Source organism: Neophocaena asiaeorientalis, unplaced genomic scaffold, assembly GCF_003031525.2.
Source record: "Neophocaena asiaeorientalis asiaeorientalis breed wild unplaced genomic scaffold, Neophocaena_asiaeorientalis_V1.1 scaffold482, whole genome shotgun sequence".
Taxonomy (NCBI): domain Eukaryota; kingdom Metazoa; phylum Chordata; class Mammalia; order Artiodactyla; family Phocoenidae; genus Neophocaena; species Neophocaena asiaeorientalis.
Genome location: NW_020175201.1, coordinates 292,908 through 306,757, shown reverse-complemented (window position 1 = coordinate 306,757; position 13,850 = coordinate 292,908). Strand labels below are relative to the sequence as shown.

The 13,850-nt window shown below is 35.4% G+C and overlaps 1 pseudogene; it reads right to left on the bottom strand.

The window, feature by feature from the left end:
- Nucleotides 1-10,747: 10,747 nt before the first annotated feature.
- On the bottom strand, nt 10,748-11,035 carry LOC112413320 (small nuclear ribonucleoprotein E pseudogene; annotated as a pseudogene).
- Nucleotides 11,036-13,850: the final 2,815 nt, after the last annotated feature.

Sequence of the window (13,850 nt, the reverse complement as noted above, 5' to 3'; positions counted from 1 at the left end):
TAAGCGAAGTAAGTCAGAAAGAGAAAGACAAACACCATACGATATCACACGTGGAATCTAAAATATGACACAAATGAACTTATCTATGAAACAGAAACAGAACTCACAGACATAGAGAACAGACTTGTGGTTGCCAAGAGGGAGGGGGTGGGGGGGGGTTGGATTGGGAGTTTGGGACTAGCAGATGCAAATTATTACATATAGAATGACTAAACAACAAGATCCTACTGTATAGCACAGGGAACCATATTCAATATCCTGTAATAAACCATATGGAAAAGAATATGAAAAAGAATATACATGTATGACTGAATCACTTTGCTGTACACCAGAAGCTAACACAAGTAAATCAACTATACTTCAATTAAAAAAAAAAAGAAATACAAGAGATGTTTTCATTTGAAGATATTGACAACTATAGCATACTGTTTTGAGTAGACATGCAAAGGAAGACGCTTGTTTGTTTTCATATGGTACTTAATCTGTAAACATTTCCTGAATCAATACTTAGTTAGTTCTGCTACGGTTTAGATATCACAACCCTATTAATTAAGCAAATATTATTATTATTGTTATTATTTTTTTTTTTGCGGTACGCAGGCCTCTCACTGTTGTGACCTCTCCCGTTGCGGAGCATAGGCTCCGGACGCGCAGGCTCAGCGGCCATGGCTCACAGGCCTAGCCGCTCTGCGGCACGTGGGATCTTCCCGGACCAGGGCACGAACCCGTGTCCCCTGCATCGGCAGGTGGACTCTCAACCACTGTGCCACCAGGGAAGCCCAAGCGAATATTATTTTTACCTGATGTAATCCCTATACAAGCAAATGACAAAGGTGTTTTAATTTTATTGTGCAAAGGAGAAAATTGTAATAGTATTTGTATAAAATATGTTGTAATTCATCTACCTTTGAGCAGAATTGGTGTTGGACAAAAAAAGATATATAATTGGGTTACTAGGCAATATATGCTAACTAATAGCTTTAGTTTTTAAAAAGTCATTAGCAATTCACTTCCCTCACTGTAGTTTAACTTAATGACTGTCAACTCATACTAACACTTGAAATTGGAGAGAGTGGATCACAAGTTTTAATGTTATTTATTTCAAGACACTGTTGACTGCAACTTAATAATAGTCTTCCATGCCTTAGTAGAAAGATGCAGTATGAACACCACCAAATTAAAGATTCATGTTGATTATAATACTGTTTCTAAAATAGAAAAGCTAAAATATACAAAAATATGACATATGGGGATCCTACCAACATTTCTTCTTTTGGGTAAGGTCAGGGATTAGAAGGAAAATATCCATAGGCTGTTGGCTTTTGAAACCTACTTCTGGTTAAGGAGAGTACAGCAGAGAAAAATCAGCAATATCTACACTTGCACCGAAAGATAAGTAATAATAATAGCTAATATTTATTGAGCTCTTAACATGTACCAGTCATTTTTCTAAGTGCCTTCCATTCATATTCTCATCTAACCTATAATCATATGGGGTAGGTACTATTTTTTTCCTGGTACACAGATAAGGAATCCTGAAGTTCAAGTGCTAGTAAGTGGAGGAGCCAGAAAGTAAGTAAAAACATGCAACTCCAGACACTGTGTTTTTGGTCACTACGCTCTATTTACTTACATATCAGCAAAGTGGTACCTTCAAATCATACAGCAACAAACACACTGCCTGAGTAGGCAAGGACCAACATACTATGAGAAAATCAAGTATTTATTTTTCCCAGCATTTGGTTATGAAAAGATTTGAAAGAATTATACAATGAACTCTCAAATGTGTACCACCTAGATCCTACAAATAACATTTTGCTGTATTTGCATTATCATATTTTTACCCAGCCATCAGTCCATACATACATCTTATTTTATTTTTAATCCCTTTTACTGTAAATTCAGGCCTTTGAATTTTTAATATAAATTTATTTATTTAGTTAGTTAGTTATTGGCTGCATTGGGTTTTCATTGTGGTGCATAGGCTTCTCATTGCAGTGGCTTATCTTGTTGTGGAGCGTGGGCTCTAGGCACGTGGGCTTCAGTAGTTGTGGCACACGGGCTCAGTAGTTGTGGTGCATGGGCTTAGTAGCTCCACGGCATGTGGGATCATCCCAGACCAGGGCTCGAACCCATGTTCTCTGCATTGGCAGGCGGATTCTTAACCACTGCACCACCCGGGAAGTTCCAGGCCTTTGATTTTGTTAACTATAATAGTGCAGAAAAATGGAAGTCGTGTTTAGAGACAATGTTAGAGAGCTAATTTGTTATTCTTTAAAAAATCATACCAATTGTTTAAAAACAATCAGGCACTTGTTTTTAATTATCTATTTAATACTAGCTGATTAACTTCTAAATCTGTATTTTGCCTCCAAATATGCAGTTGTAAGGATTTAATGAGAAAAAAGATATATCATACTTTCTACTCTACCTTGCACAGAGTAAGTAGGTATTCAATAAAGAACAGGCAAAATAACGAAGCGAATGGGAAAATGCAAAAGCAACTAAGCTTATACTGCTCTGAATCAGTTAACATATTGGAGGGCTTAGGATAAGATAGCAAAAGATAATCCTCCAACCAGGGAGAAGAGAGTATTGTTCAGATATTTTATATCTGTATCTAGAACTGTTTGAAAAATGTTAGGCTGTTAGAACTAATCAAGTAAAATAAAGATGAAAATAAAGGTCAGAAGCTATTTAGAATAAAGAGAGATGAAAGTACAAGGGATTGCAGAAATATTATCAGATGAGTATGTTTACCTAGCTCTCCATGAAAACAAAAGCATTTCTTCAAGAAGCTGAGTTAATGTAGTGCAAGTGCATTGCTCTTTGGGGATCTAAATTGGAACACCCAGAATAACCAATTATCTCTTAAACTGTCACTACAGCGTGGATTTTGTGAACAGTACTTTTCTCAAGTCCTTAGGGACATTAAGGGAAAGTTATACCTGTACCTAAAATGCAAATAAACAATTACTTACTGCAAATACTTCATTGCTCCAGATAAGCAGGTAATAAATATAACTTCCTCTTGTGAAAATTGAGGCACTTAACACATTTCTTATTCCAAAATTTACCATATCCTAACACAGAAAAATGTCACAAATATGAATATAGGCAAAATCAACAATATCCTTAAAATAAATTTGGATTTTCGTCCACGTAGGTGTAATCAACCACAATACCACAGCATAAGACAGAAGGGAAAGATTAAAAAAAGTCAATTTAGCCTAAGTTCAAAAAGCAAGTGAAGAAATTCACTTAATTGAGAATAAAATCATAGAGTATCAAAACCATCTGATTTAGTGTTGGAGGGTAGAAAAGAAAAGAATATTGCCCTAATGTGGGTCTATCTGAATGAATTGGGCACAAACTACACCCTTAAACATCTTAGTGATGGAACTGCTTGCAATCTTTATTTCAATGCTTAAGAATGCTGGCCCAGTGGTTTCAATATAAGCATAGCTATTGTCAAGCTATTCTTCTGTAACAAACTTTGGTAGGAGTAAACTGAAATCTGCTCCTTAGGTCATTACCGTTCTGGGATATCAAGAGCCAACCCAAATCAATGGGATGATGAGAACCATTAACTATCATATCAACAGTCCTGAAGTCTGATCTTGATACATGTAGTAATAGTTTGTTTTTACACTTTTGTCCATGAATGATAAATAGTAAATTATTTATATAAAGAAAGGCTAATCATAACTGTATACATAACATTAATTTGATATTGTTCTTATGAATAAAATTCCAAATAAACAGAACGAAATGTCCTTTGAAATGGAATATAATTAAATGCCTCTGGTAACTTTAAACAGGCATTTATATTAATCCAAATATTAAAAATTATATTAATCCCAATACAAAATATATTCCCACATCTGCCTATCTTTCATTAGGAAGTATAGAGTGTACATCTGTCCTGATAAACATTCCAAAGTGCCGATCCAGATAAACAGCATGGATGCATTCATAAACCTGGCAGAGTCCCAGTTCCAAGTGGTTTTATATTATGAAAAGTATAAAATGTTTAGGTAGATTTTGCTTCTACACTTACATACATTAAAAAGATGGTCTTTAAAAATGTTTATTTTGTGAGGCAATAAGAGAAAAAAAATTTATCTCCAAATATTGATGTTACATGTTTTGACCAACAATGCTCTATTATTATATTGATCTTATCAAAAAATAACTCTAATCTAAAACATAGAAAATGAAATGAAATGAAAATATGTAGGACACTGAGAAAATCTAATCTCTCCTTCTGTTGAAATTCAGCCTCTGTTATGTACCTGTTTTCAGACAGAGGAAGTAAATTCACAGTATTACAAAGACTCTACTATCTTCTTGTATAAATATAAAATTTGGAGAATGTTTCCAGAAATTTCCCAGGTGGCTTCAATCATGATGAAAGTTTCTCTAACTATATTGAGAGAGAGAGAGAGAGAGAGAAAAAAGAGAATACATAATATAAGAAACCTAATCTAATCTAACCAGGCCAAGTATAAGAATAAAAATGGATCTTAACTACACTAAAAATGAAAACAAAAGTTATGATTTTACCAAATCATCCATCAAAACTGAGTAGACACACCAAGAGACCTAGGAACCAGAGACTTCATCAAGCTATAGGAAACACGGTCTGAGAAGTTTCTGGCAATTAATAGTGAGAATCTGGACTGGCTACTTGAGTGTTAGGGGATTTGCCAGTAGGCAGTAGGCAGAAAGATAAGCAAGCAGGCAGCCTGCCCACGTAATCAGCAATGTCCACTGGAGGGCAGCCAGTGGATGTTCTGGCAGGAAAACAGTGTTAGTGAAATCTGTTGACTGGTAATCAATAGAAGTACTAAAAGGCAATGCTCAACATGGTGGAGGCTTGGCTTAAGGTAGTTCCAAAGCAATTAAAGGGACTCAGTACTAAAATGTCTGCTCAGAGATGGGGAAATGACAAAGATCTAGTGAATTAACTAGAGTAAGAAGATAAAGCCTTTGCCAAGTATATAGCCAAGAGCCAGTTATTAGAAATAAGAGCAGAATCAGCATCAAAGGTGAACTTGAAGCTGATCAATAGAATCATTAACTGAGACAGTAAGAAACCCTCCAATAGAAAGGAGATTATTCCAGAGGGGGATATTGATTTGAGCCTGAGTTTTAAAATTAAGCGTCCCCAAATGAGGGACCTTGACAGATGAAAGATCAAGAAACCAGGTCATTTATTACTATCTTCTGCAAAATTAAGATGAAGTATGATGATTCTTAGAATACGATTGTAATGTAAGCCAGGGTGCGCTGAAAACAATGGTATCATTAGGTATACTGCACACAATAGTACTTTCCTATTTAATTCCTTACTGAAAAGTTTTCCTGCTGCATAATAAGAAAAATTTCCATTATTCAGCACCTAGGAGTCTGTTCCAGTCAGGGTTCTTTTTTTAAGGCAACAGAAGCTTACTCAAAGTAACTTCAGCCGAATGTAAATTTATTGGAAGAATAGCTGCAGCTTACAGAATCAATAGGAAAGCTTAAGAACCAAGCTCAGAAGATGACTAGAAAACAAAGGGATCTGAGTAATGGAGACACAATCAACGCCATGCTACAGAAACTGCCAGGATATGATACTAACTTGGCATCATTTTCCCGGACTTAGATGTTGTCAGCATGCCATCAAGGGCGTTACTAAATTCTCAACCACCCTTCCATCACCACACCATCTCCTTAGATTCAAATTCCCGAAGGGGAGTACATGATTGGCTAAAAGTAAAGCAGGCTTACACTCCAGCTTCCAGAAGGTGGTTTTCCTCTTACCCACTCTCAGTCTCAGACAACCACTGGTCTGTTCTTGGTCATTATAGATTACTTTGATGTTTTCTGGAATTTCATAGAAATGAAATCATATGCACTCTTTTCCATGGCTCCTTTTGCACAGCATAATGTCTTTTAAAACTTTCCATGTTGTTGCATGTACTGGTAATTTCTTCCCTTTTATTGATGAGTAGAATTCCATAAACACAAAAATTTGATTATTTATTCACCGACTGATGGGCTTTGAGTTGCTTCCAGATTTTTGCTAATATGAAAAAAAGCTGCTATAAACATTCATACAGAAATATTTGTGTGGACATATGTCTTAATTTCTCTTGGGTCAAAAACTTGGAGTGCAACGGCTGGATTATATGGTAAGGGTATTTTTGACTTTGTGAGAAACTGCCAAGCTATTTTCCAAAGTGGTTATGCTCTTTGCATTCCCACTGGCAATATATGAGGGTTGCAATTGCTCCACATACTAACACTAGGTCTATTCTATCTCTTTAATTAGCCATTCCAGTGGGTGTGTAGTAATAATTTGTTGTGGTTTTCATTTGCATTTCTCTGATGACTAATGACCCTGGTGGTTTTCTCTTCTGTTTATTGGTCCATTTGTATATTTTCTCTCGTGTAGTGTCCCTTCAATCTGCCTGGGCCAGATTGCATTTTCCATAAACAGCCACAACAGTATCTTCTATCCCACATGATTTTCTTACATTGTGATTGTAACACACGGACCAGCAAGCGATAAGGTCTATATGTCCCTCTTTGAATTTGGGCAATCTTGTAACTTCTCGGGATATGTCATTAAAGTTCACACAAGATGACACCATTTCCACCTAGTTCTCTCGGGATGCTTGCTCTTGGAATTCAGTCACCACGCAGTGAGGAAACAAAGAATCACATGAAGAAGCCCCGTGTAGGAGCTCTGGTGAAGAGCCCCTTCTGAGGTCCCAGGCAAAAGCCACCATTAAACACCAGACTAGTGAATGAATAAACTTTAGATGATTCCAGCCTCCAGCTGTGGATTTACCTTGCAAGTAAGGTCTCTGACATTACAGAAGAGAGACATGCTGACCCTAAGGAGCCCTTTCCAAATCCCTGCACCTCAGAATCCATGACCATAATAAAATAGCTGTCACTTTGCACCATGAACTTTAGGATGGTTTTCTTTGCAGTAATATTCAATACATAAGTAAAACACAGGCTTTGAGATGCCACCAAGTATTTAAAGAGTCCGTGAAGAGAAACACAGTTTAGATTGATTTTTTTCTTTTTCTAAAAGGCATTTTTTGTTTCTTAGTATATAGGTACAATTAAATCTTTGAGAATCTGAGCTTTTCCCTAAAGTTTGACCATGCTAAATATATACATATACATAATTTTTATATAGAACTCTCACTTCAAGTGTTACTTGGCCATTATTCTGTCATTATCATTTGTTTCATCGACTTTCAGAAGGCTGATAAAGTTCAAGTAGACGTCTATTATGAGGTGATGAAACGTAAATGTCACTAGCATTTATTGATTTCTCATAAACTTTTTCACAGCTCTGATTTTCCTATAGTCACATTTGTAGGTGTGGAAGAACAAAACAAGAAAACCAAATCAAACAAACAAGAAACATGCTGAATTTTATTTTTATTAACTCAGAACAGATGCCAAGGTAATGGGAGCCCCAAATCACTACTCATCCAGGCAGGTCAGCACACAACCATAAGTACCTCAGTAATTCAGGGTTACACATGTGCTTGTATTCAAAATCCAGGACAGTAAGATTAAGAAGACGTATATTTGGATATATTTAGGTTGGCTTAAAATATCTTGATAACCATGGATTAATGGATATGAGTTCAGCTAATCAGCATCTCTAAACTTATCATCACACATCTGAATAGTCTTGTATTTTTCCACTAAAGTTTTATGAACTTTAGTTAGAAGTAGATACCTTCTGAGTATTTGCATACGATAAAGTGCTGGAGATAACGAGTTAAGACAAACTTTCATCCTTCAAAAATCTCAAAATAGTGAAATGATACATTTTTCTTTTGCCTAAACTTTATTTGCAATCACTAAGAGGTTTAGCATACTTTTCAGAATAAAACTTTTTTTTGAAAAGTCAATGTACGTGATCCACATTAAAATTATAATGTTACAAATTTATAAACTAATGTATTTGCAGTTACTTGCTTAAATATAGAATGCACTGTCCATTTTAGAACTTTATATATAAATTATTATGTAGTAAGACAGTCTAGTTATGCATTTACACATCCTTCCTCTTTTTCATGAATTCATCAACTACAATTATCTTTAATGAGATGATACAACTTTTTCTCAAATGACACTGGTCAATAAAAACACTGATAATATATTAAAAAGATATATAACATATACAAAGTAAAGCTGACATTTGAGTTAATATGAAATATTTGAAATATGAAAATAGTTTTAGCTCAGAGTTAAAAAACAGATACTATCTCATTATGTATCAGAATATATGTATAATTAGGAATATTACAATAGTTTCTAATGAGACTACTATGTGTCCATTTCATTCCTTTATTAATGGAAGTGGACTTGCTTGTAGAGTTCCTCTATTTTTTTGGAGAACTTAATCCCAGCTTACCCAAAAGGCAAACTAAATGTTTACAGCAGCAGAAAAATATACACAGTGATTTTGGTTAGTGTTCTATTAAGAATTTTCAATAAAACACCAACTTTGTAATCAAAGGAAAAAGCAGAACTCTGTTATACTTGCTTACACTTGTTTTATGGCTTAATGCATTTTTAAATATATTATTACATATTAAGGGTGTACCATTAACCTTTTAGTATGTGGGCCTTCTCATTACTTTAATCTGATCAAGATGGAGCTTTACGAATATCACAATTTCATGACATTGTGATGTTTTCAGATTTGTTTTTAGATCTATTAGAAAAAGAAATGTGATGAAAAATGGTAAGATTTTATAATCTAATTCTGAAGATAAAAATAAAATTCTTAGCACTGTGTTTGTTCCCGATCACATACATGGCTTCTCCTCTGAATCCTTCAGGTTTTACTTTGAGTTGAATAGATGGCAAATTGGAAAAGGTTTATTTCAATCTTTCCATTATCCTGTTTGTGGCAATTGATGCATTCTAAGATATATAATCTTTTAAAAATAGCCCTTTAAGCTTTATTTTTTGTGTCCCATTTAATTGTTCTTCAGCACCTAAATATTGACCAGTAAGTCCAGGAATAAGAAACTAGGGAACTAGTGATGGGTCATGTGACTTTGATGAATGAGGGCTTAGGAGCCCAGATATAAACTGTCAACTTCTCATATATTGGCAAAATAAGTTTTGTAAATGAAAACCAATACTCTGAACTTTATATACCAAAGGCTTCTCCTGCCTGGGCTATGAAATGTTCCTTCACGTACCATACTTGATTAAAAAACTTAAATATATAAAGCATCCAGGCAGGATTTTTCATTCCTCAAATTTTGAGGGTGCTTATTAACTCTATGGATAAGGTCCAGGTTGCTTGGACCAAAAGATAAATTTGTCTTATTTCTAAATATCTGCTCGTTTATTATCACAAAGCAAAGGTTCATTGGCTTAACAGACAAGCATACCATTTAAATACATATTCAAAATTTATTCTCCAAATGCAACATTGATGGTCTCTGGTCAATATTTCTTTACGTGACCACACTGTGAAAACAACTTATAAAATTTGTGCTGTTTTTATTTAATTTTAAATTTGTTTAAATTAAGTGACACACACATATATCTTGTAAAAATGAAAACTTTATATATAAAAAAAATTGCCTCGATCTCATCAAAATTCCAGTCCTCTCCCCAAAGTATCTACTGCTATCAATTTGGTATTTATACTTTTAGATCTCTTTCTAGAGACTTAAATACATTTATTAAAATAGCTACAAGACAAACAGGTTTTTTACATTTTACAGGAAAATTAAATAATATGATTTATGTCAATCTGCAATTTTTCCCATTCAATTTGTATTGAAGCTATTGATATTCTGTAGTATGAAATATATCTCATTTATGTACAGGGTTACAGTGATCCAAGATATCTAAATGTAAGTCTTTAGCAACTTCTATGCTAGTTGTCATTTAAGTAGTTTATTGTTTTAAGCTTTTAGAAAAACACTGTTAGGAAGATTCTTGTATATGCCGCTTGGTGCACTTGTACAATGATTTCTTTAAGATAATATTATGTGCCAAGCACTGTGTTATGTGAGAAAGGTGTTATTATTATCTTTTCATTGCACTGAAGGTAAAAAGTGACTTGCCTAAGTTCACACAGCTAGTAAGTGCTAGATCTGGGAGTTTCACACATCCTATCTAGCATCAGGAGCAGTGTTCTTAATAACTACTCTCTATTCCTTGCTTTTAAACAAAATAACTACTGGCTCAAACTCTATTCACATTTAAATTTTAATATATGCTGCCCATTTGCCTCCAGAAAGGCAACAGCCATTTACATCTACACTAAGAGGGACATTTTTATTGATATTTCCCTGGCATATCCTTCCAAAGGTGGAAATTGTTTGTTTGTTTGTTCTTAGAAGGAAACAATGTAAATATTTTTTTTTTTGCTGTACACGGGCCTCTCACTGCTGTGGCCTCTCCCGTTGCAGAGCACAGGCTCCAGATGCGCAGGCTCACGGGCCTAGCCGCTCCGCTCATGGGGCACGAACCCGCGTCCCCTGCATTGGCAGGCGGACTCCCAACCACTGCGCCGCCAGGGAAGCCCCAATGTAAATATTTTAATAAAAACAATCCCACAGCATTTACTGTCATCTGGTAATAACATAAAGGTGAGCAAAACAATATGAATAAATGCCTTAACTACACTTCTAACGAAGGACACCTAGAAAAACTGTATTGCCTTCTCAACAATTTCTCACTTCATTGATCATTTCTAGTCGAAGACACTTTGGAGCAGAGTAATGTTATCTCCTTTTAGCATGATCCGACTCAGCTGTTTTCTTGACTTTGTTTTAGAATGAATCTCTTCTGCATCATCTAATACGAGGTTCATATACCCATCAAAACCAATGATACAGCCCTCTATCCGCATATTCACTTGCTCATAAAGCCACACCTGAATCCGAGATCTAATTTGCAAGTATCTGAAGATGAGATTGATGGGCTGCACCATCACCTTCTGCACCTTCTGCACCTTCTGGCCCTGGCCCCGGTACGCCATGGTGGAAGCTCACAAAGACCTCACTATCCTGCACACCCTGGAAATTGGTTTTAAGTAAAACAGTAATGGGGAACTCAATATAGATCTTCAGTTACTGATGATGATTAGAACCTGTGCCTTAATGCTATTGTGAGAGAAGGCTGAGTAGGTATTGCCTCTGGAGGAACAGATTGTAGTGTCCTATAAAGCGAACAGGAATGCGTTCATTCTCACCCACCACACATCTCTTTAACTATGCTTTTATGACTTTATAACAGTTTGAATAAACTATCCGGGTAGTTCTGTATTCTCATTTGTCCTGCTTCTGGTACAGAAAATAGAAGGATGAGCAGTCTCTCACAGACTGAAAAGATAATTCTGTTGTCATAGATGTATATATTTTGTTGTAATATATATGTGAGTGACTGTAACAGAAAACTGGATCCACTTCCTAATTACTGTCAGAAATAATGATTCCTGATTAACTATCCCTAAATCAAAACCACCATTCTGGTTAGATGCCCTCCATCATTTCACTAGCTCATAGAAAAAGTCTATTAAAAATTTTTTTTTTAAAAAAGGGGAAACTTAGTTACCTAGTAATATATATTGCCCATGGTTAAAATATCCTTGGGTGTTTGACGTTTTCTGAATGGTAGAGTTTGGCGTTTTGTTATTTGGAAATAAATCATTTGTACTCCTGCTATAAAAGAAATCTCGGTTAAAAACCTAAGTTAAAATTTAACCTATCAGCTTAAGATAAAAATTTAACCAAACAGTAATGATGCTTTTCTCCTCTTTTTCTATTTTCTGAGTCACTCTGTATAACAGAGGTTATATTTCCTTGAATAATAACTAATATAAAATTATATAATCCCAGTGCTTTATTTGAATGGTTCATTTTGATTGATTCACTTTTAAGCTTTTTCTGTTTTTATTCTGAATTTCTTTTTTAAGTTAAACTGCTAAGCTATACTTTTATACACAGTTTTTCATTTTTAACCTTTTTGTCAAATGTATGGGCATAGTTTTCCATGGTATTCTTAATATTTTAAATGTCCATTATATCTCAGGTTACTAACTCTTCCGTGGGTTGAGCCATTCGTCTGGCTCTTTTATATAGCTTCTATTTCTTTGCTGATAATTTCTTTGTTTCATTTGTTTTAAGCATTGCTCATTGAAGCATTTTTATGATAACTGCTTTAAAATCCTTGTGAGATACTGCCTACATCTGAGTCATCTTGGCACCAGCATCTACCTTTTACCATTCAGGTGGTAATTTTACTGGTTCTTGGTGTGACTAGTGATTAGCAATTGTATCCTGGATATTTTGACTATTATGTTAGGAGATTCTGGTTCCTATTTAAATCTTCGATTTTAGCAGGTAGTCACCCTGTGTAGGTTTAGCCTGTAGGTCTTGACCTACTTTTGACAGTTGTGGATCCAACGACAACTTAATTTTCAGAACCTCTGCAGTGCACCTTTGCAGTGCTATTCTAATCGACTCCTTTTATGAAGTATACCACTAAGATATCACTCTGAAAACCTGGGTGTTATTCCACATTACAGTTCAGTTCTTGATCCCTTAGGTGTGATCATTTGGGTCATTTTCACATGTGGGTTGCTCAAGGATCTGCCCAGGGCTTCCTCTGTAAGTTTAAAGAATCTCTTTCTCCTGCTTCTTCCTCTCTTCGAGATTCTCCAACTCTCTAGTTAAGAAGGTGAAGGGCTGCCCCTGCCACCACCAGGAGAACAGTGAGAAGTCCTGACTCCTCACTCAGTCTCCACTGACCCCACAGGGGAAGGGAGTCGGGAGGGGCACTCATGGTGTTTGCTTGGGGGTGGGCAGTTATTTGTCAAAAAATTTCTATCATCCTAGGCTGCCCCTTTCCTCACATTTTGGCTGAGAAATCAGGTTTTTCTTTGGGCTTTTTGGGGTATGTGCCCGTTTGGTGTTCCATATTACACATTAATCCAATGCCCAGTCAGGATATATAAAATATTTATTTAAAAAAAGATAAGAAAAAGTAAGAAAAGAAAAACACAGAGAACTTGCCATCATGTCATTCCTCAGGACCAGACATTCCCCACCCAGTCTGCTCTCTTCTTTCCACCTTTCAGAGTCCTCTTAAGATTGTGTTATAATTAGTCCAGGGTCTTCAGCTGTATTTACCAGGGAGGAGCAGAGAGAAATGAGTCTATTCCATTCTATCTGTAACCAGTAGCCCAGTACATAACCTTTTGAGTCGTGTTTTTTCACTTAGCATAAGGCTTTTGAGTTTCAATCGTGTTGTAGTAATTCTAGCTTCAGGTTCAAAAATTAGTAATTTAAACCTCTGTGGCGTAAGACCACTTTCTTATTGTTGTATTTTTGTTCTTTACTCTTTGCTGATACTTTGGGAGTAGACTTTTTTTTTTTGAGATTGGCTTTAAATTGCAAAAATATTTGAGTTTTTTTGAATATATTTCATCCGACACTTCTATGTGCTTGTAATTGCTAGTGGTGGGGGTAGATGGGGGTCAAAGCAGATTTGCATCAGTTCAATCTGCTAAGATTGTAAGCTGCATCCAATCCTCTTTGTAATAAAGCAAAATATACATAAATAAGCAATTTAAAATATGTAGTTTGAGGTACACAACCCCTGCAGTACACACTGTAGCATGTCTGTAGTATCAGACAGCTAAAAGACGACAGACATTATCTGTCACTGTTTGAAGTCTGAAGATGAAGACAATTTGTGAATACTAAGGTTTGTTCAGTGGCTTAGATAAAAGAGACTGGTAATAATAGTTTTGTATTAAAACATGTATAATATTGCAAACTAATATTTAAGCT